The sequence below is a fragment of the Lonchura striata genome, chromosome 1A (assembly GCF_050655825.1).
Source record: "Lonchura striata isolate lonStrDom1 chromosome 1A, ASM5065582v1, whole genome shotgun sequence".
NCBI classification, from domain to species: Eukaryota; Metazoa; Chordata; class Aves; order Passeriformes; family Estrildidae; genus Lonchura; species Lonchura striata.
The window spans coordinates 21,471,891-21,492,334 of NC_140741.1; the positions used below are offsets into that span (position 1 = coordinate 21,471,891).

The window sequence follows — 20,444 nt, forward strand, 5'->3', positions numbered from 1 at the left end:
GTGATCTCTCTGGATTATGAAGAGCTGTGAGTCCTTGAAGTTATTTTTACCATTATTTGAGCATAATTTTAGATTTTTAAGGTCAAGAGGGACCATTTATGACCATCTAATCTGAATTAGAGCATGGTACAAGAGGCAGAGCTCCATGTAAGAATTACTGCAGGAAGCCTGCATTTCTATGTGAGCTGCATCACACATCTGTCAACAGCCCTGACTTTAAAGACTCAATGTGAAGGAGTATTTGAAATAATCCTTAGGTGAATGATTGCAGCAGTATGCTATTCTCACTGTTAAAAAAAGTCCTTATTTCTGGCTTGATCAATCTAATTTCAGCTGCCAAGCACTGCATCTCATTTTGTCTTTTTCCAGTAGATTAAACAGGGCTCTCCTTGCTGAAAGTTTTGCAGTCTGTGATTGTTGTTTTATTGTTCTTCCAGATAGAAGGCTGGGCTTCCTCTGGGTACATCTACTCAGCAGTTGCTGTTGTGATGCAGTTTATGTATTTGGGTTGGAACAAGTCTCACATTAGATAGTTGGATCCTGCTAATAATATGTCTGCACTGGCATGGAGATCAGAGTGGGTGAAGCAAGCTTTCTAAGCATTTGCCAAATTTTTTTTTTTAGATTTTTTTCTTTTGGATGTCATGCTAAGCTGTTTGAAAGCAGTAAAATACAGTTACGTTTTGCAGTGCAAAACTGACATATTGTAAAAGCTTTGCTGAGTAAAACCAACTAGACTAGAGTAAAATGAGCGTATCTTTGATAATAAATCCCTGTGGAGCAAGAACAAGCTCTTCCCGTGTGCTTGTTGTGTTTTTAGCAGAAAAGTGTTTCAATCTTAATTGGAAAATTAGTCATATGAGGAGGTGCACTTATCTTGCATCTGCACACACAGATGACATTTGGATGGTGTGCTGCTCCTGATCTTAGCGCTGCCACGCATCAGCAAACGCAAGTGCTCCAAGTTTGGAGCTGACATTTTGTCTGGAAGGGCTGTGAGCCAACACATGGTCTTTGAAATGCTGCACTGAGCCCCTGCTCACAGTGGTAAAGTTGGAGAAAAGGGAATGGAGAAAATTTGGAATGGTTGTCCCTTTTAACACAAAATTGTCCCTCACAATGTATTTCTGAGCAGGTTTTATGTTGAATTTACTTTTAGAAACCAGAAAATAGATTTTATTTATATATTTCATATCCAACATGTTTTATAATCAGGAAACATAATTTTAGAGGGGGAAAATGCCTTCTGCTGAGTTGCTGGCAGCTTTACCTAGAGTATGTAGGAACCTGTCAAGAAAGCAGGGCTGTCTGGTGCTGACCTACACAGATGATGCTTCATTTGTGAGATTCAGTTAAAGTGCAAAGTAAGATGAATAATTTGGCTTTAGGTTCAGTGTTTAAGAATGCATAAGACCAGAATATTTGCATTGTGCCTTTCTACCCGCTGAGACTGTGACCCAGCTGTCAGACTACTCTGTGGTTACAATTATCTTTTAAATAATGACTTTTCATATCTCATATTTGATTTTTTTTTAAGCATCTGTCATTACCTCTCCAGAAACCCCTTACAAATTAGAGGTGCACCTTGCATAACTGAAGAGCAATTACTGTTCCATTACCAAGTAATAAAGTGCACACTTGTATGAAAAGAAAGATGACTCAAGATTTGATAAAATTCAGTAAGATTCTTAAGATAATTTCTGAAAGTGTTTTCTGCCTTCAAAGCTTATATTTTAGTAGGTGGCAGATCTTATATCTAATATCTTACTTAAAAAAGTATTAAGGAAGAAAAAACATAGAGAACTTGAAAAAAGGAATTGTTTTCTTATCAAACTCAAGGCAAATGTTTTGACAAAAGATGGTCCCTGCATGGGTGGACATGAGAGTTTGTGATTCTGATATTGACTTAGTGTGGTGATTCATTGTGTTCTTGTCCCCATGGTAATCCTGTCAGGACATGAAGGAAGCTTCAGGGAAGGCAGGAGTCCTGGGAACAGAGTATGGTGTGGTCATCTCCAGGTTACATTTGAAGACATCTTTAGCTGTCGTAGAATTATTAAGGTTGAAAAGTACCCTCAAGGTCATGGAGTCCAACCATTAATCCAGGACCACCGTGTTCACCACTAAACTATAGCCCCAAAGTGTTTCTGAGGACTTTCTGGGCAGCCTGTTCCAATGCCTTACCACACTTTCAGCGAAGAAATTTTTCCTAATTCTCAGTCTAAACCTTCTCTGGCACTACTTGAGGGCATTTCCTGTTTTCTTATTACTTGTTGCCTGGGAGAAGAGACTTACCCCCAGCTCTATGCAATCTGCTTGCAGCACTGCAGGGCTTTTTGTGACCCAGGAGCAGGACCCAGCACTTGGACTTGCTGCATCTCACACAGTTGGCCTCAGCCCATTGTTCCAGCCTGTTCTGATCCTTCCTCCATTGTGGTTCAACACTCTGTCCTAGCTTGGTGTTGTCTGTAAATTGATGGAGGGAGCACTCAATCCCTTTGTCCAGATCATTAATAAGGGTATTAAACAGAGCTGGCCTCAGTGCTGAGCCCTGGGAACACCACCAGTGACCAGCCCCCAGCTCCATTCACCACCACTCTCTGGGCCTGGCCACCAGCCAGATTTTTACCCCACAAATGCTGCACCTGTCCAGACCATAGGCTGCCAGTATCTCCAGAGAAATACTCTGGGGCGGCAGTGTCAAAGGATTTAGCAAAGCCTTTTCAACTGGATAATGTTGCAGGGCTCTAGAGAGAATCCAGATGGTGCCCTCAGGGCTAGCTTTTGAGATGTGGGATTCCCTGTGCAATCACTTGCAGGGTAATGCTCTATGCCAGTTACCAATTTTCTTCTCTTGGGCACCCCAAACACTGAGGTACTTAAGCAGGAAATTATTTTGAACGTTTAGGTCCTTAGATTTAATGCTTTTTGAGTAGAGCTTAGTGTGATGATCACAATCTGCTAATCCCTCTAGCAGAGTCCCCCAGTAAGTGGGACACATAATCACGATGATTACTGGGTCAGTGCAGCAGAACAGCTGGTGTAGATTGCTGGAGTTCTGTTTGTGTTCAGCACAGATCAGGTTTCCACATCTCCAGTTTCCTCATGACAAGGCTTGCAAGCTTAGGGAATGGGATGGTTGGCAGTGCAGATCTCACCAGCTTGTTGAACCTCCCTGTGGAGATTCTTCTCACCTTCTTAAACTAGGCTTGGTGAATTTTAGATCCTTGATTTTTATGGCCTTTCCCAATCAGTTAATGCTAATTTTCATGGACTGCTTCTCTGATGGGACTTGCTGTGGCTTTAGCAAGAAGGGAGATATACTCTTTGATTTGGTAAAAGAAAAAAAGCCCCAAAACTATGGAAACTAATGCAGTCCAGAAGATAATCTGCAAATGGTTGCTTTTGTCAAATGAACATCAGGTGGTAAGGGACTATTTGGCTTATCAGACATAGAACCTCTTATCATGCACAGCCAGTTATGTAATTCCTTTAACAGACTAGCTCAGTGCTGTGTGTGTCCAGTTGGATTGTCTCCAAGGCTCCCCTTGGAAGGCTATTTGTCTGACAAGCTTGCCTGGAAAGCTCTCCATTCCTTGCCTAAAAGTCTCAATAGCCAATTTTTGCCCACTTAATCCTTATGTTTGTGCGTCTCTTTTATCCTCCTTCCTTTTCCTGCCTGCATGGTAATGTGGGCACACAGAACTAGAGAGACTGCTGACGTACAGAACTGGGGTTAAAAATCTGAGAATCCAGCAACAACTCTTTATTTTGTAAGTGTTTCTGGGGAGGGGATACAAGATTGCCATTTCTTGTTACTAAATAACATACTAACCTTCTCACTGGCTTTGTCTAGGCAGGTTTTGTGCAGTGATGATGGCTGATACTCTCCAGAGAACTTGCCTTTGCTTTTGCCGAAGAGAAGTGTATGTTTGGAGTGAATATTTTCATTTTTATTTATGTTCTTTGGTCAAGTGCCATGAGAATCTCAGCAGTTTCAGAAACTTAAGCTTTTCATTCAGACTTGCAACCATTTTGAGAAAGCACAGAACAAAAAACATCAACTGCAAATATGAGGGATGAAAAAAATGCCATTGGATCCCCACCAGATTTGTTTAAGGTAATTTTATAGGTGAGTGAAGCACTAGAGAGAGCCTCCTGCTTCATCTTGGTAACTGGCATGCAGGAAAAGTGAAGTTGAACTATTTTGTATAGTGGCTTGTGCTCATGCCTTGTTGTACATTAGTGTACATCACTAATGAGATGAGAACTGAAACTTAAAACTGGACCAAAATGTATATATCAACATCTTCCCTACATGTTAGTGAAGGAACTTGCTGCTTCTTGTTTTCTTCTGGACTTCCAGAGGTTTTAGTTCTCATTGTGTCAGGCCTTTTGGAGACCACAGTTCCCTTTCCATGAGTGTGTTGGATAGCTTTCCTTTGCCATGCCAATGGGGTGCTGCTTGCCTGTTATGTCTGAAAAATTGTTAAAGTGATTTAGCCTGTAAGCCAATATCATAATCATGGTTTAGGAAAAGGGTCATTGTCTTTCCCTGCCTGGTAGTATACTTCTGGATCCCAGAGGGTTGTCTTCCCAGAGAGAGAGAGATCTGCCTGTTCTCCTGTCTTTGCCATGGATTTCTATCCACAAAGTCCTATAGAAAGATTGCCTGTTACTGGACAGGAGTGATTTGCTCCCTTTTGGCTGGACAGGGGAAGCAGGGTGTGCACTTCATTCATCTCTGTCCACCTTGGAAGTGTAGACACAGTCATCCCCAGGCTCAGCCCAGCCCTAGGGCTGACTGACTTTTCTTCAGCCATGAGGTGAAGCCTTGCCTGCAGCTGGCCTCCATGGACATGTGAGACAATGCAGCAGCTGCTGGTGGAGGGACTGGAGTTCAGGTTGCTGCAGGGTGAGGGAAGACCTCTGTGGGCTGGGTTGTTCTGTCCCTCAGCTGCTGAGCGTCAGCTTCAGGCTCTCCAGCTCTGAATAAGATGCACCCATCACTCAGCAATGGTACCAGTTCCTTTCAAGCTAAAGGAAAAAAAGACAGGAAGTAACTTGCAGCTGCATATATTAGTGGTCTGAAGTGTTTCTGGATCAGAGGAGACAAAATAAACTTTCTGCATGAGCTTGGATGTGTGGTGCTTAGCTCCCTCACTGTGCTCTGACAGCAGAGTGATATGAAGGCATTTGACACCTTCCAGTATTGGCATCAGGAAGAGACTCTTAACACCTCCCCGAAGTTGGGTAAGTAATTTCCTGAGAGCAGAGGAAGGAATGTTGCCCTTCCCTCTCCCTGGCAGGCTTTGGGACGTGAATTCCTTTGTTTTGGAAACAAATTTGATCTGAAAACATTCTTTTCTGTAACAAAAATAGACTTTGTGGTACAGTCTCTCGACCTGATGTGAAGACTGAGCACTTCTGTTGCAAGGAGGAGCCTTTGGTGTCAGGCAGTAGCTGACTTCATGCATGGATGCCACACTGTCTGCTCTGAGTAAGAGCCATGGTGTCAGATATGTACTGAGGTCCAAAGAGCTGAAAATGCACAAGTATGAGGGGTTATAGATTTCTTCTTTACAGTTCTGGTGTTCTGGTTCAGTAAAATGTATTATATGTATTATATGGAGCTATTTATGTTAAACAGAACCCAAGCAGCTCTGCTCCCCAGTTTCACCTGCTTTGTTGCTCCTTCCTGCCCACATGCTGTGCTTGCTCTGGGTGGCTGAAGTGGATAGAACCTTTGCTTAGGATGTGTGCCAGCCTCCTGGATAATCACAGTGTTCCCTGACCTGCTGCCTTCAGGAAAACATCTGTGTCCTGCTGAACTCACAGCTTTGCAAGCTGTCTTTTCTGCCTGCAGGAGTATTGAGCAGTCAGCAAAACCTGCTTTTTGGGGTTTTCTTTAAGGGAAATATGAATTACAAAAGCAGCAAATTGTGGGAAGGAGCCCCTTTATTTTCCTTTCTATCCCTGCCATGGTGGTAAGGATGTATTAAGGGCCTTCTTAACCTTAGTTCACTTTGATGGAATGGTGCTCGTGAATTATGAAGTAATGAGTATGTAAAATTTGGTAGAAATGAAATTGTCCCTTTAGTTCTACTTTTCTTTTGTCCACAAATTTGTTAAGCAAGTGGATGTGTATTTATGGATTAGGCACCATCTTCCCAGAAGACACTAAGAAATTAATACACACAGACCATGTTGCAAATTGCATTTAAATAGCTATTGCCTTATTTTGCCACACTTGAGTGGGAAATCATGCTGCAGAGAGGAATAATGGCTGCATGATAAATCTCAAAAGAAGTGCAGATGAGATGTCCTTGTAATGAGAGATGATAATTAGCAACTGCTTTGTTTGGCATGGTGTGGATGCTGTATTTGGATGCAGCAATTGTGTAGGTGTGGTGAGAAAGCAGAGGAGGGCCAGGAGAAAGGAAACCGACTCTTGAATCACTATTTTCAATCTCAGCCAACTTAATGTTGCATAATAGAGGCACAGTCTAGCAAAAGCACTGCCAAGAGATAAAATGCTGGGTTTTACTCTTCTTTCTGCACTTCTCTGGCCTCCCAGCATCCCCTCTGTTGTTCTCTGCAGCACAATTTTCTCTCTGAGGTGGTTGGTATGTTGTCAAATCTTTTTGTCCCTTTTTTTTTTTTTTGGTGGTGAAGTTTGCCTTGCTGTGAAATAAAAAATCCTGCCTTACTCCCTTCTTCTTGCTGTGTGAGTTTTAATTAATGTTTTTGCAAAGCGTGTTAAGATCCTTGAATAGCAGTGTGGTTTTGGCAGTGCTTCAGTCTCCTAGAGAAAAGTGTATGCCTTGGAGTCTAGGAAACAAAATAATTTAACAGTTTTTTAGGTTTAGAAAAAGACAGGTAAAAAGCCCAAACTTGGTGGGATAAAAAAACCCCTGTTTTTCTTTAACTCACATAATCTTAAACTTTAGTCTGATAAAAGCATATTTTCTTTTTTTTTAATAAGTGGAGTTGGGTGTCTTTCTTCCTGAAGTTGGGAGTCATCTCTATTGATATCTTAGGAACAATGTTCATATTGCACTAGTTTATTTCCAGAACACTGTTTCCTTACACAGCCTTCCCATTCTTTATTCTCGTGATAGAAATTAAAATGAAACTTTGAAATGTGTCAGCTGTTTTCTTAAACGATATAACACATCCCTTTTTTAAGCAGTTGAAGGAATGGAAACCACAAAACCTTCTGGATTGCTTTCAGTCCAGTGTAGGGTAAAGATGCTGAGTGTGTCCTGTATAAACTATGCCAGATCAGGCTGACTGGGAAAGCCCTTTAGAAATGCTTTGAAGCAGGTCTCTGTTTCAGGTTGTTACCACAGTGCTGAGATGTAAACTGGCAGCAGGACAGAAGTGGTGAAGAGGTCACCCACTTCTCAGTGTTGACCCAAATGTAAGAAAGGTGTTTGCAGTGTTTGGGGATTTTTTTGCATGGTTGACTTGCTTACAAAATACTCTTAGGGATTCCAGTGTTAGGAATGTTAGGAGTCACATCTGTGGTTCCTCTAAAATGGTTAGCTTCATCATGGGAACAGTTCTGCATTTTCCACATGCTTGCTTTTAAAAGTGTCCATGAAGCAGCTTGAGGACATCTGGGAGGCTGGATAAACTGGTGCTTCTGGAAATTGCAGGGACGCCATTTGAAATGAAAACCTGCTTGATACAAAACGTTTCCTTGCTGGTGAAGGTGTGTTGTAGCAAGTACAAACACACTAGCTCCACCTTTAGAGAGTGCAAGGAATTTTTTGTCCTGCGTCTACCCATTTAATTTCCAGTGATGGTGATATTGCCTTTTTTTTTTTTTTTTTTTTTTTTTTTTGTGCTAGGCACTGCTTTGGATTGTTTGATTTAATCCACTCTGCCATTCTGGAGATGAAATCCTTGAAATTTCTGATGGGAAGTAGGACCATGGTCTATATGTTCCTGGAGAGCCCTTGGATAGGTAGTGTGGTAGACTGTTGGCTGGACAGTTTGACTATATGCATAGAGACAGAGGTGACAGTTACCAAAATTTGTGTCTGAGGAAAAGCCCAGCAGTGCAACTCATGCTGAACTTGGCAGTGATTGAGGGGAAATGCTCTGAAGGGATTCAGCAGCTGTGGGGCAGCCAGGTGCTGCCCCTCAGACCTGAGGTGTGTGGTCCCAAAGAGCCTGCCCGAGTTCTGCATTTCAGGAACTCTTTGGTCCCTGGGTTTTGGCTGTAGCAGATGGCTGAGGTGGGATTGACACAGACAAGCTGCAGGCTATAAAGCAAGTATCTCCACCTTGTTTTTCCAGAGCTGCCTCTGCCAAAGTGCTGTAAGACAGGCTGGCACTTAGGATTCTGGATAAGCTCTCCTCTGGCCTTCTTATTATTGATTTTAAACATGTGTTGCCATATCAACGTTATTTGTAGTCATCTTATTTTTTTTTCCCTGTCAAAAGGCAGTCTGTCTATGTGCTGGTATTGCGAGATGATAGAAGCTTTTTCCTTTTATGAATCTGTCTCTTTGACTGACCCACAGAGCAGCAAAGGGAAAGCCAGCCCTTTGCTTCTTGAGGCTCAGCAAGATATTTTTCCATCAAAGCTGGCATCAGTTGCTGTGAACTCAAAAGCAGGTGTGTCAAAAAGGTGAAAGTATCTTGGACTCTTGTGCACAAGAAATACCAGATCCAAAAGGTGTTTTTCTCCAGTAGTGGCTCTAATTATTTTTGTGAAGCCTGAGCTGCATCTGGACAGTGTGGATCTGGGGGACCTGAGTCCACAGGAGATGAGCTCTCTATTGCTGATGGGGAGAAAGAGGGTCCCCAGAAGATGACTCAGAGGGGAGGATGCAGAGCCATCCCCCATGCACTGCTGATTGAAAAGGGTGCATGGGGTGCCCATTTCCCTTGACTAAAGTCAGCCTTTCTGAATACCCCCTCTGCCGCCACTGTTATTGCAAGCGTTTTGAGCAGCTTTCATCAGGATTTTAGTGTGTGGTTTGGGGTGCTTTGTTTTGTGAGAGTAAATTGGCCTGTCAGATTCCCACTGAGTGCTGTCTGAGGCAGAGCAGAGAGGGCAGGAGAGGGAGCATCCCCTCCTGGGTGGGGTTGATGATCCTGAGCAGTGATGAGCACTGTAAATCCTGAATGCTGTGTTGGTCAGCACCAGGAATGCTGGCAGGACACGGATGGATAGCACCTGGTGGGATTGTCTCATTCTTCATCAAGTGCTGGCTCTCTACCAAGAGTTGTTCTGAAAAATAATCATAAGGAAGGGGAAAGAAGTTATGGTTCCTGCTGCGAAGTCAGCAAGAGCTAGCTGTTGACAGAAGTGAGAGTGGAACAGGGTCTGTAGGGTTTTGACTTCCTTTACCATAACTTGCTGGATGCTGATATTATTTTTATCAGATCTGGCCTTGCAGAGTCAGGAAGACAGATCAGCAAGAGAGAAAGAGAAATTGAAATAAATGAGATGTCAGGCAGGGTTGATTTTTAAAGTGAGCTTGTGTGCATCTGGGAGATGGCTGGTGGAGGTGAGGGGTATGATATGGCACAGCACAGTCCCTGTCCTGCAGATGTTACTGAGGAGCAGACACAGATCATGTTTGCAGCAGGTCCAACCCCACAGCTGGCCATCATCCTCAGTCTCTGCCCAGGGACAGGCACAAGGTACAGAGGGCAAGGAACTAAAACAGAGGGTAGCCTGCTGACCCTGGAGGAGGGAGGGAACATGAGCAAGCTCCCGTTGCCTCCCAGCAGGGTGAAAAGTAATTTATTAGATTCATCCCAATGAAAAAAAAACAACTTAGACATCCTAGAAGTCTTTCTTAAATGACACTGGTTTTTTAGCCCTAACCATCTGCAACATGCCACCATCACCTCCGCCCCAAAATGGAAAAGGAAAAATAAATAATTTCTTAGTGAACAACATGTTTTGTTTCTATTTTGGACATTGTCTAAATAAGCAATGTGGAAAAAGATCTAGTTGCATTAACAGTCACACTTCTCCCAGGGGTGGAATAGAAAAAGGAAGCTGTTAAGATGTTCCTTCTTGTTCCCACCAGCCTGGGTTGCTGAAGTCTGGTCAATGCAATTCCATGTATTTTTCTTGTGGAGCTTACAGAAGTGCAGTGTGGAGCTGGCAAAAGTATTTGCAAATCTGGCTTGAAATAAACCAAAAATTTCAACTGAAGCAAACATTTCTGTCATCTCCAGACATTTTAGATATGTTACTGCTACCCTGCAAAACTATCAGTATTGCACATATAATAGCTAAGCTTGTGTAATAAAACAGGAAAACCAAGTGAAGGAAGCAAAGAATCAGCTCCTGTTCTCTTTGGTGGGAATTTCTGGGAATTGCTGGTATTTCCCTCAGCAGCAAAAGTTACCTTTTGTGCTGGGGCAGAGTGGGGTCAGTTCAGCACTTTCCTGGGGAAATACAAGTTTATACCTGAGCATTTGCCTGCTGTGGTCAGTGGAGCTCAGAGTGGTCGGGGAACTGTATTGCTCTCTGGTCTCTCTCTTTATTTTGCTCATTTGTGTAAGGCATTTCTTAATCCATATTTGCAAATGGATGCAGTAACCTCCTTTCTCCCCCTGTATTCTTCCTTCCTCCCCCTTCCCATCTCTACATTAAATGCTTGAGAATAAATTGGTAACTCTGCTTCATGGGGTACCTACAGCACTCATGTCTGACCTTCAGAAGTTTTCCTTTTTTTTCCTCTTTCAATATGTTTGTAAGGAATCCAAATAATTTAAACCAGCTGGAAGATCCCTGAACTGCTACAGTTCTATAATGTTCTATAATCATTTCCCTCCCAGCTTATAAAACTGGCTCTCTGTAGTTTACTGCCAAGCCCTTTCATTGCAGAGTGAAATAATAAAGGTCTCTGAGGACTGTGTGCTTCTCAACTCTCTGAGAGATCGATGGGATCAATTTGCCTCTGTGTGTTTCGGTGTCTCTGTCCTAATTCTGGAGACAGCTGCTCTGCTGTGCTGTCAGGTGGCTGTTTGCAAAGGGAGGGGCTCCTGGATCTGCTCAGGGCTCTAAAGCAAGATCATCAGAGTTAAAAAACCCTCAACAACCAGAAAAAGGGAGCAGGGCTTTATTGCTCTGCAAGAGGTACTGCTGAGTTGGGCAGAACTGTTCCTTGTCCCCGAGGTGAGCAGCCCATGGGCTAATGCAGCACGTATGGTTTGGGCAAGAGTTTAAACTCATGCAGACGATTTATAGTGATTTTTGTAATGTGAGTTTTATTAAATTGCCTGAAGCACAATATGTTCATCAAGGCTTTGCCTTGTTTCACTCCATCCATCTTGTAAAACCTGTTTCTTTCTGGCCCTTGTGAAAAGTGCCCTTTTGTGTCTTCTCCATCATAGCCCTGAGCTATCAGTCGGAGGAAATGAAAATGAAGCTTAAGCAGAGTGTGCTTGGGTGAGCTGGTGCTTTCTGGAGTGAGCTTTGACAGGCAGCAGCCACTTAGGTAAACTCCTCTCCACTGCTTCTCTGTTCCTCAGAAAACACTGCAGCAACCTCCTGCCCTGAGACGTGTTTTGTAAAAGTGCCCTTTTGCCTGAGCATGAATAATACATATATGTGTAACCTGAAAGTTTTTTCACTCACTTACAAACAACAGTCTTTATTGACACTTCCCAAATTTTAATTATGTTTTAAAAACCTTACCTTTGTTTTTACTCCCCAGTTCAACTTCCCATGATTTGTTTTTGTCTGGCTTGTAGGTATATTAGATCCTTTACTTGTTTAATTGCATTTTAACCACAGGAGTGTATGTGATTGGCACTTGTAATAGGTCTTTATTTCTCTAGGAATGTTTGTGGAATAGCAAGTCTGATGGCTGCTTTATGGATGTTACATTTAATCAATACCTCAAAAACAGAAATAACAGCAGCTCTGTCTTTCTTGGTTGGCAATTTTATCCATGCTGGCTGATACTTTTCAGTTAGTTATTCAAAAAGGGCTATTTTTTTTGTGTTTAATGATAGGATCAAACACATGAAGTGCAAATACTAAAGGAGAACAAGAAGAGAAAAAGAATCTCTTCGTTTCATGCAAATTTCTATTTCCTGTGAGTAAATCAAACAAGAGTCTCTGGACTGTTTTTGTTGCAGCATTGGAAGGTAACAAGCCTTGAACAGAGTTCCCAGTATGTTTTCCATTTAGCCAGGTGGGTGATGTGCTTCTGGCAAGGGGGTGCCTGGAGCAGAGGCTCTCAGCCAGGTGGGAAGGTGTTCTTACTGTCAGCTCCAGCCCATCCTGCAAAAGGCTGGAGGTGTGTTACAGGCTGTGACCAAATCCCCAAGGCAGAAGCTTCTTGGATTTTTGGCTGAATGTAATATTCCATAAACTTTCATGAGAAACTGTGCAGGATCTTTCAGGCTTGCCAGGCTTTTAAATCTCAGAGTTTAAGCCCACTTCTGTGGAAATGGAGACTACAAAATCTTGTTGTTTTCTTGCTACTGCTTATTTTTTGGAACTTGCCAATGCAATTCAAAGTGAATATATCTTAGTGACTTAAAGAAGAGTGGAACGTTTGTGGTTTTATTTTTCTGGCAATAGATGAGACTGAATCGTGGTCAAAATAGGATAAAATGTAATTATTTTTTATAATTCTGCCAAGTTTCAGAATTATTTTTTTATAGATGTGCTTTTTGGCTTTTACCATTTATTATCTGTTTAGATGAGATATAAAGAATAGCTTTGCAGAGGAAATCCATTTAAAGTAAGCCACTAATCTTTACCGGCTATTGCAGATTTTAATTTTTATTTTTCACAGATGAACCCTATCATAACTGAACCACAAATGTATATGATGAAAAACCAGTCCATTTTTAATTTGAAGAATTTAAGGATTTGTAGATGTTTGTATGGAAAAGCAACAGAGATAAAAGTTGTTGGAAGTACAGTGTTTGGTAGTTCATGCCAACAGTAATAGCACAGGCACAATTTACTTACAGGGCTGCTGACAAAAGAAGTAATTGGCTGCCAATGTTTGAATTGTTTTCTTTCAGATTCTCTCTGTGTTGCAGAATAACTTTGGCATTGGGTTGTATTTGATTGCAAACATCAAAAAGTTTCTCTGAAGGGATATCAACTCTGAAGAATGTTATTTTGATTCTTCACTATATTGCTAACAGACTTGTGTCATTTGTGTTTAAAAAGAACAAGCTATTTCTGAGGATGTTAAAAATAGCAGACTTTTCCCTAAGAGAAAAGAGTGAGGAAGGTTGGAGTTTTGTATTGAGAGATGGCTTTGGAATATTTACGGATTGCTTTATTTAATCTGACAGAAGCGAAGGGACAGGATAGAGAAAATGTCAGATTAGGAGTTTTCTGGAAAGGAAATACCTTCCTTCTGAAGTATTTAGTACTGACATGAAGTAAGCTGTGTTTAAAGTAGCTTTTGGAAAAGGGACCAATCTCCCCATACACATTTGTTTTACTGTCCTGAAGATCCACAGTCCTCCTCCCCCATCAAAGCAGTCTGATGACTGCTCCTCTTTTCATCCTGATATCTCAAAGTCAGGGATTCAAATTGTGAATGCTTGAATTTTTTTCCCCCCTCCTCAATTAAGTGCAAAATATGGATTTAAATGTCATTTTTATATAGTTTCAGATTACAAGTAAATTATGTAGGAATTAAAAAAAATTCCAAACAAGTAGGTTTTGAAATAAAGCAGTACTCTTCAGGCTGCATTTCCCAGTGCATTTCAGGTGATCTTCTCCCTGCATTTCTTTTCAAATTGTGCCCATATTCTCTTCTGAAACCAGACTTTCACTTACCCCTTCTACTTGATTTACCAGAAATGCTCACAGTAAAACACAATGTGCCTCTCCAAGCATTTCCAAAAGGTTTCTCTGGGGGATGACCTGACCCTAAATGATGACTTATAAAATATAATTCAGTTGAGCAAAGATATTTAAGAAAAAATCCCAACAATCCACAACTGACCATTTGCCTTGATTGAGAGCAGCTTTGCCTGTAAAAGTTTTCTTTCTTCCCCTCCTTCCTCAAGTCAAACTCTGTACCAGTAAAATGTTTTAAACTCCTTAAAAAGTTATTTCAGATTTGGGATTGGGACCAGCTGGTTCTTACCTACCCCTATGCTTCTCATCAGTGCCTATCTCATTTTTAGGGCTGATGCATGGAGTAGAAAGGACATTACTAAAACCAGTGACAATCTCACAGACATTGATTTCTGTGTCCTTTCTCTCAATTTTTTTTTTTTTTTGTTTGTTGGTTTGTTTTTCTTTTTAAAGTTTGCTTATTGGCATCCTTGTCAAAGACAACAGCAAGAAGTTAGCTCCTTAATTCCCTAACTGGACATATTTAATGTTAAAACTACCATGGTTCCTGCTGTAAATTAACAACTAGCTGGACCAGTGTGTGTTTAGTGACATGAAACCCTTTACAGAGAGCATCAAAGCAAGGCAGCAGGCTTCCTCATCTTTTATGGCTCGTTTATAAATTTTTACTGGGACACTTGATTCCCAGGGGCACCTCAATAATTTACACTTGGGATAACTGAGCCTTGTGCATGAGAGGAGGATAACCTCTTCCTTTCTTCCAATAAAAGCTGTCAGGTGAGATAGTTTTTTGTGATTAGGGAGTGTTTTAGATACCGTGCAGACCTTGTGCTCCCTGCCTGTGCCAGCAGCCCCTTTCCCAAGCCTGAGCATGCAGAGTGAGTGTGGTCCATGGATGTGGTGCTGTAGTTTGGGGGTGGCTGTATTCCCATGCTGCCAGACCTTCCCTGTGCAGCCACAAAAGCAGCAGTCAGTCTCTTGGAGTCCTCTGTGGTTTGGGTTCATCTGCTCCTGCTAGGCTGGTTCAGGGAAAGCACAGCTGCTTTTGCAAGTGGAGCTGCTCTGGGGAAGGCAGGGGTTTTCCTGCTTCCTGTGCTTCAGGGCAGCTCCTGAGTGCTCACTGGGGACACCAGTGATTGGAACTCCAGTGGTAGCAGATTTTTTGGATACTGCCACTGGATCTCTTGACAGCAGCAAAGATCTGAATATTGCCATATATATTTTCCTGACTCATCTCTTTCCCCCTTAATTTCCTCTTTGTGCCTGCCTTCCTTTCTTGTCCTTTTATCCCCTCTCTTCCTTATAACACATACTCACATACCCTCTTCTTCAAATGTGTTTTCAGCCCTCTGCAGTCCAAGCAAATGGTTTCCAGGCTGGATACAGGCATTACAGGAGAAGAGTCTCCTACCTCAATGGCTCTGCAGGAGCAATGCAAGGAGAGTCTGATGCTGATCCTTCTAGAAGGTGTTTGGTAGGGCTGGAGAGCCTGGGGAATTGCTACAGTTCTCTAGAGAGCATTGCAAATAGAGATCTTTTCCCATGGCTTGTCACATGCCCAGAAACAGTCAGTTGTGATGGAAATCAAAACTCTGCAGTCCCTCTACTAAACAACAAACCCCTGCTCCAAACTGGAACGACTGAGTTTTCCCAGTAAAGTGGTTTCAGAACTTTGTCATCATGTGTAAATCTCTTAAGTTGTTTATTTCAGGAAAAGCCAAACTGTTTTACCTGATACTTCCAAGGAAGAAAACAGTTTCAGCTTAACATAAACCCCTGGAAGAGAAAATTTTCAGCCTGAATGAATAAAGTTTTTCAGAAGCACAAGCAGCTGTAAATAGGGATTTGTAGCTGAATGTGGGGAGCAGCCAAAGCTGTGATCAGTGCTGCTTATAGTGCTGTTACTTGAAATATGTCTATAGGAACCCTTCACAGGGCTAGGACAGGGAAAAAGGAGCCTATGCCTCAGGTGTGTGTGATGCAGAGGAAATAAAATGGCAGAAATCAATGGAAGCTTGAAATTGCAGGCTTGGTGCTTTGGTTTCCCCGAGATCTGGTGGATCTGGTGACCATACTTTGATTAGGTTTTATTTTTCCTGCTAGCCCTCCTCCACGTGTCTCCTCCTCGAATGGGTGGAATGTCTGGTATGAGGAGAAACCCTTTTTCATGTTCTTGGTCACATCTTTGATCTGTTAAGTGCATTTTGCTACTTTCCTTTTTTCTCTTTCTATTCCTGATCCCTGACTGTGCCTCTCTCTCCTCTTCTCCTTGTTCCTCCCAGTTTTCTTCCTCTACTTTCATCCCACACAGAATGATGTACTGCCTAAGAGAATAAGGAAAAGCCACGAGTGGGATCAACTTCTCTGCTGTTTATACCCTGGCCTTGCTTTCCCCAAAAAGCCAATAAACAGCGAGAATTCCAAATAGAGTCACAATTGAAAATGTACACAAAGAATACATGACTTTATCAGGGAAAATGAGTTAAAACACTAGTGACTTTCATAAAACCCCTCCATGGCTCCCAAAAGTGCCTGTAAAACTGCTCCTGCTTCTGTGTGTTTATGCATCTAGGTCTGCATGGGTAGTGGTAGCTGGGGTTTAAGGCTCTCCAGGGAGATAAGGAGCAAGGATGCCACACACATGCTGTGGGCAAGGTCAGGATTACTCATAAAGAATGAAGCAGGAGGGTTTTTCTTCTCCCTTGCAAAACCTGCAGCTATGACTGATATTTTATTTCCCTGAATTGACAAGTACTTTAAGCAAGTTAAATATCCAGACGTGGTAGAATATATTGATTTTTTTTTTTTCATTCAGTTCTTTTAACTTCATAATGGATTTTTCATTCTTGTTTTTTCCCTTGGATATTGCATACACACACTTTCTCTTCATGGGTTGTCCTCAAGGAGGAATATAGGCTGAGCTAGGTGGAAAAGATACTTTCTCCAATAAAAGATGTAGCTGTCTGGACAGATGATAAGGAAGTCCTGTTTAAGCAGGGAAGGTAAGGTGGCCTCTATAGACAGAATATGGCTCCTGTAAAACTTGCTTATTCTCAGCAGAGGAGTCTGTCAAACTGATGTAGGATTAGGTGTTCATCTATCAATGACCTAAAGCTTTGATGTGCACTTAAAATAGCCCACTCTAAGGGCTATTTTAAAATGTTCTTGATTAGAGGTGTCTTATTGTTATCAATAATTAGGAATAAGAGAACAGCCTTGCTTTTTTATTCATCCTTCCAATATCTCCCTGTAGTATTAGGGGTTTGAAAGTGCTAGTTCAAAACTCTGGCAGCTGCTGGGAACTGGATCTGTTTCCTAATATAAATAAGAGCAATGATCCTCTCAGAGTGAAGTGACCTGGCCAAAACAATCTCTTGATATATCAACCCTTGTTCTGCTGCATACTTACATTGGTCTTTTAGACATTCTTGATGGAGAGTCCATCACAGATCTTAATTGTTTATTTGCATCCCTTGAGAAGGCCTTCAAAGAGAGCACAGAGCAAGCTCACGTTTTGTGCCAAAGCTGAGTCAGCTGCAGTGTGGGATAAACCTGTTTCCAATAGTGGTCTGCAATAGCTCACAGAGCCATGGCAATGAACAGCAGCTGAGGAGCTGCCTCACACTTGTGTAAGCTCGAGGTGCCTCCAATGGCACAGGCAAATTAGAAAAGCTGCCTGCTTCTTAGAGAAGTTTGTTTTGATTAACCCAGAGTCCATCTGGTACCAGCAAAGTGTATGTTCCTATAAACTGCACCATATTGAATTTTACTGGGCCACCTACCCTGCTGTCTTCAATTATAAAACCTTGGAGTGCCCTGATGATGTAACTGATTCCAGGATGAGCTGTGCTATTCAGGAAGCTGGGGCTGCCAAATATCTGTCTTGGCCTCTGCTCAAAATGCACGAGAGAAGTCCCTGATTTATTAAGCTTTTCTTAGATTTAATGTTTGTTGTGATTCTGGTTGCTTTGGGAAGTATTCCTGAAAAGCTTTTAAAAGAGAGCAAGCAGGCAATTACATGCTGGGTTGTTTTGCGGGAAAGCTGGCACGAGTGGAAGTGGAACCTCTGTCCAAATGGGCTTTTTTTGCACTTGTTTAGGGAACCTGATGATCTGGGTTTTCTCCTTTAATTTTGTAATTTTTTTTGGAAGATCTGGAAGACCCACACCTTAAAATGTTCACATACTTGGGAGGTAGCATACTGCTGTGTGGTGCTTCCATCAGCACACTTTCCCTCTGTCCCACACCCGCTCTCATGTGGGAGTGAATGCACATGTGTGTTTTGGCACACGGTTGTGCTGGTTGGGGTGGAGCAGGTGATAGGGAATGCTTCCCATGAATAGAGGGCAGCCTGTTTGGCAGCCTGAAGAGGTTGGCAAATGTGTGGAAATGTGACCTGTAAATGACTTTTTACAAGACAGCTGTTAAAAAGGGGTATAAAATAGTTTAACTGTTAAAATAGTAATTTCTTTGCTTGTCCTAGCTAAAGACAAAATTAAGAGCTTCGGCTGGTCTTAAGGTTACCTGAGGGTGAAGTTCAGTGTAACATTAGATATGTTTGCAAGCTGAGATTTTCCGTGGATAGAGCTGTTGCAATTTTACATGTAGAAGGCTACTGCATTTTCCATGCTGTGTGTCACTGACATTTAGCAAACTTCCTCATCCAGGTGACGTTTGCAGTTCATTTGGTTTTAATGCACAAACTGTGTGGTGTTCTTCCACCTGCACCAGATGTGAGATGTTTTACTAGCGACCTTCCCTGACACAAGTGCTAGTCCAGTAAGGTGCTCTGGAAAGCCACATGGTTCTTCTAAAACTTTGAGGCATTGAGTGTGACCTGTCCATTTATGCCACTCCTGCAGGTCAGTCTGGTGGGTGGAGAGCAGGCTTGCTGAGCATTGAACCATGGTTCAATGGTTTCCAGACATCAGGACAGCAGCTTTCTCAAAATGGAAAAGTTTCACTTTTTAATTGAACTGTTTACCTGGCTGCAGGTGGCTTTTCTGGAGGAGAGCATCACACAGCCTGGAGATGATGGCCACGTCACAAGTTTTGGGTCACTGGTGCAAGGTGATGCTGCTTCTCAAGGATGAAGTTGGCTGACTTTTTTGACACTGATAAAAGTGCTCCTCTGTCTGTAGTTGAAGCCTTGGAGAAAGAGCTGAACTGTTCTAGTTGATCTTTCCCCAGAATAATTCTACCTAAAGCAAATGTTTGTAATGGAAAATTCCTGCCTAACGTGTTGCAGAGAGTGAAAAGTAAAAGTGAGTGAAAACAGGTTCTTGAAAAGAGACAGTTTGATGAATAGAGGGCTCTCCTCTACACATTAGCAAAGTGCAACCAAGCACTTCCTGCTGCAAATCACAAGGGGGTTGAGTTTCATAAAGGGTTCCAGCAGGGGACAAAAGCCTGGGGCTTGGTCCAAATGCTGTTAAAGTCAGTGAGAGGCTTTCCCTTTGGTTCTGGTGGGCTTTGGAGCTGGGCCATGGTGAGCACTCGAAGGCCAACCTGACCTTTCATGGGGAGACAAAGCTGAAGGCTGAGTTTTACCTCCCTTGTACTTGCTGCAGCCTGATTAAAATCAGTGGGAACTCCAGAAACTTTGCACTTTGAGGCGTTCAGCCCTTGTAGACTAGTCTGACATTTAAGTCAGGTTTGGTGCTTAAATGTCAACATTTCACAGTAAGTAGACTCCAAAGACTGAAAATTGTATGGCTTGCTTTATTCTGTGTAGTTTAGTTCCTTAGTTTTAGGCTTGGCACTTAGGGAAAGTTTTCTGAAGTGCAGTTCCTTTGTACAGAACATCCAGATGTACTTCTTTCATCTTGGTAAATGCTGCCTCTGTTTTTGCTGGCTTTGCCCTGGTGCTTTTTTTCTTCAGTGTAATCTTTTCTTCATCTCGCCATGGTGACCAGGCTTGCAAAATTCTTACTATAGAAAATTTGAACAAAACCCCAGGTATTAAAGACTCTTGGCTGCATTAGGGAGTGCTTCAGTCTTGTTTTTTCAAAGATTTGAAGGGTGGAAGCAATCAGGTGATAGACTGTCTTAAGGAATTCGGAGAGGAAATAAGATGTGTTTTATGTGCTCCATGTTTACAGGAAAAACATATGAAGATTTCATGCTTGGAAAGGTAGCTTGCTTGAAGGTGTTGCAATACAAACTGCAGTTTTTGTAAATCATTTAAACAGAGTATCCTGATACTGACTGTGTGTTATACAGAAGAACCTGCAAAGGTTTTCCTTCTGAATTTATTTTGTTGACTTGATTTATAACTTCTTAAAATAAGTTGTCATTTTTTTCAATAGTTTTTTACCTACTATATGCTTAAAATATTCCTGTTGTCTCTTCTGTATTTCTTTTTGTCATTGCTTTATTACCATGATGGAGCATCTGTAAGGTTCAATAGAAACAGATTTATCATGAAATTAATGCCATGGATATGGCACTATTTGTTATATTAAGAAAGTTCCTTAGACTTTGGCAAGTGCTTTTACTTTATATTAAAATATAGTATAGTTTTGCCTCCAAATACAATTTCATTTTACTCATTGAGAAACAGGAATGTTGTGAACATTGCTACAACAGTATGCCATGTGTGTGTCTCTGTGCAGTTAATTATCAT

At 41.9% G+C, this 20,444-nt stretch overlaps 1 protein-coding gene across 7 annotated transcripts in view; it reads left to right on the top strand.

The window, feature by feature from the left end:
* The window catches only part of TMTC1 (transmembrane O-mannosyltransferase targeting cadherins 1), a 136,274-nt gene that overhangs the window by 31,456 nt on the left and 84,374 nt on the right, over positions 1–20,444 (top strand). The window lies entirely within an intron of this gene.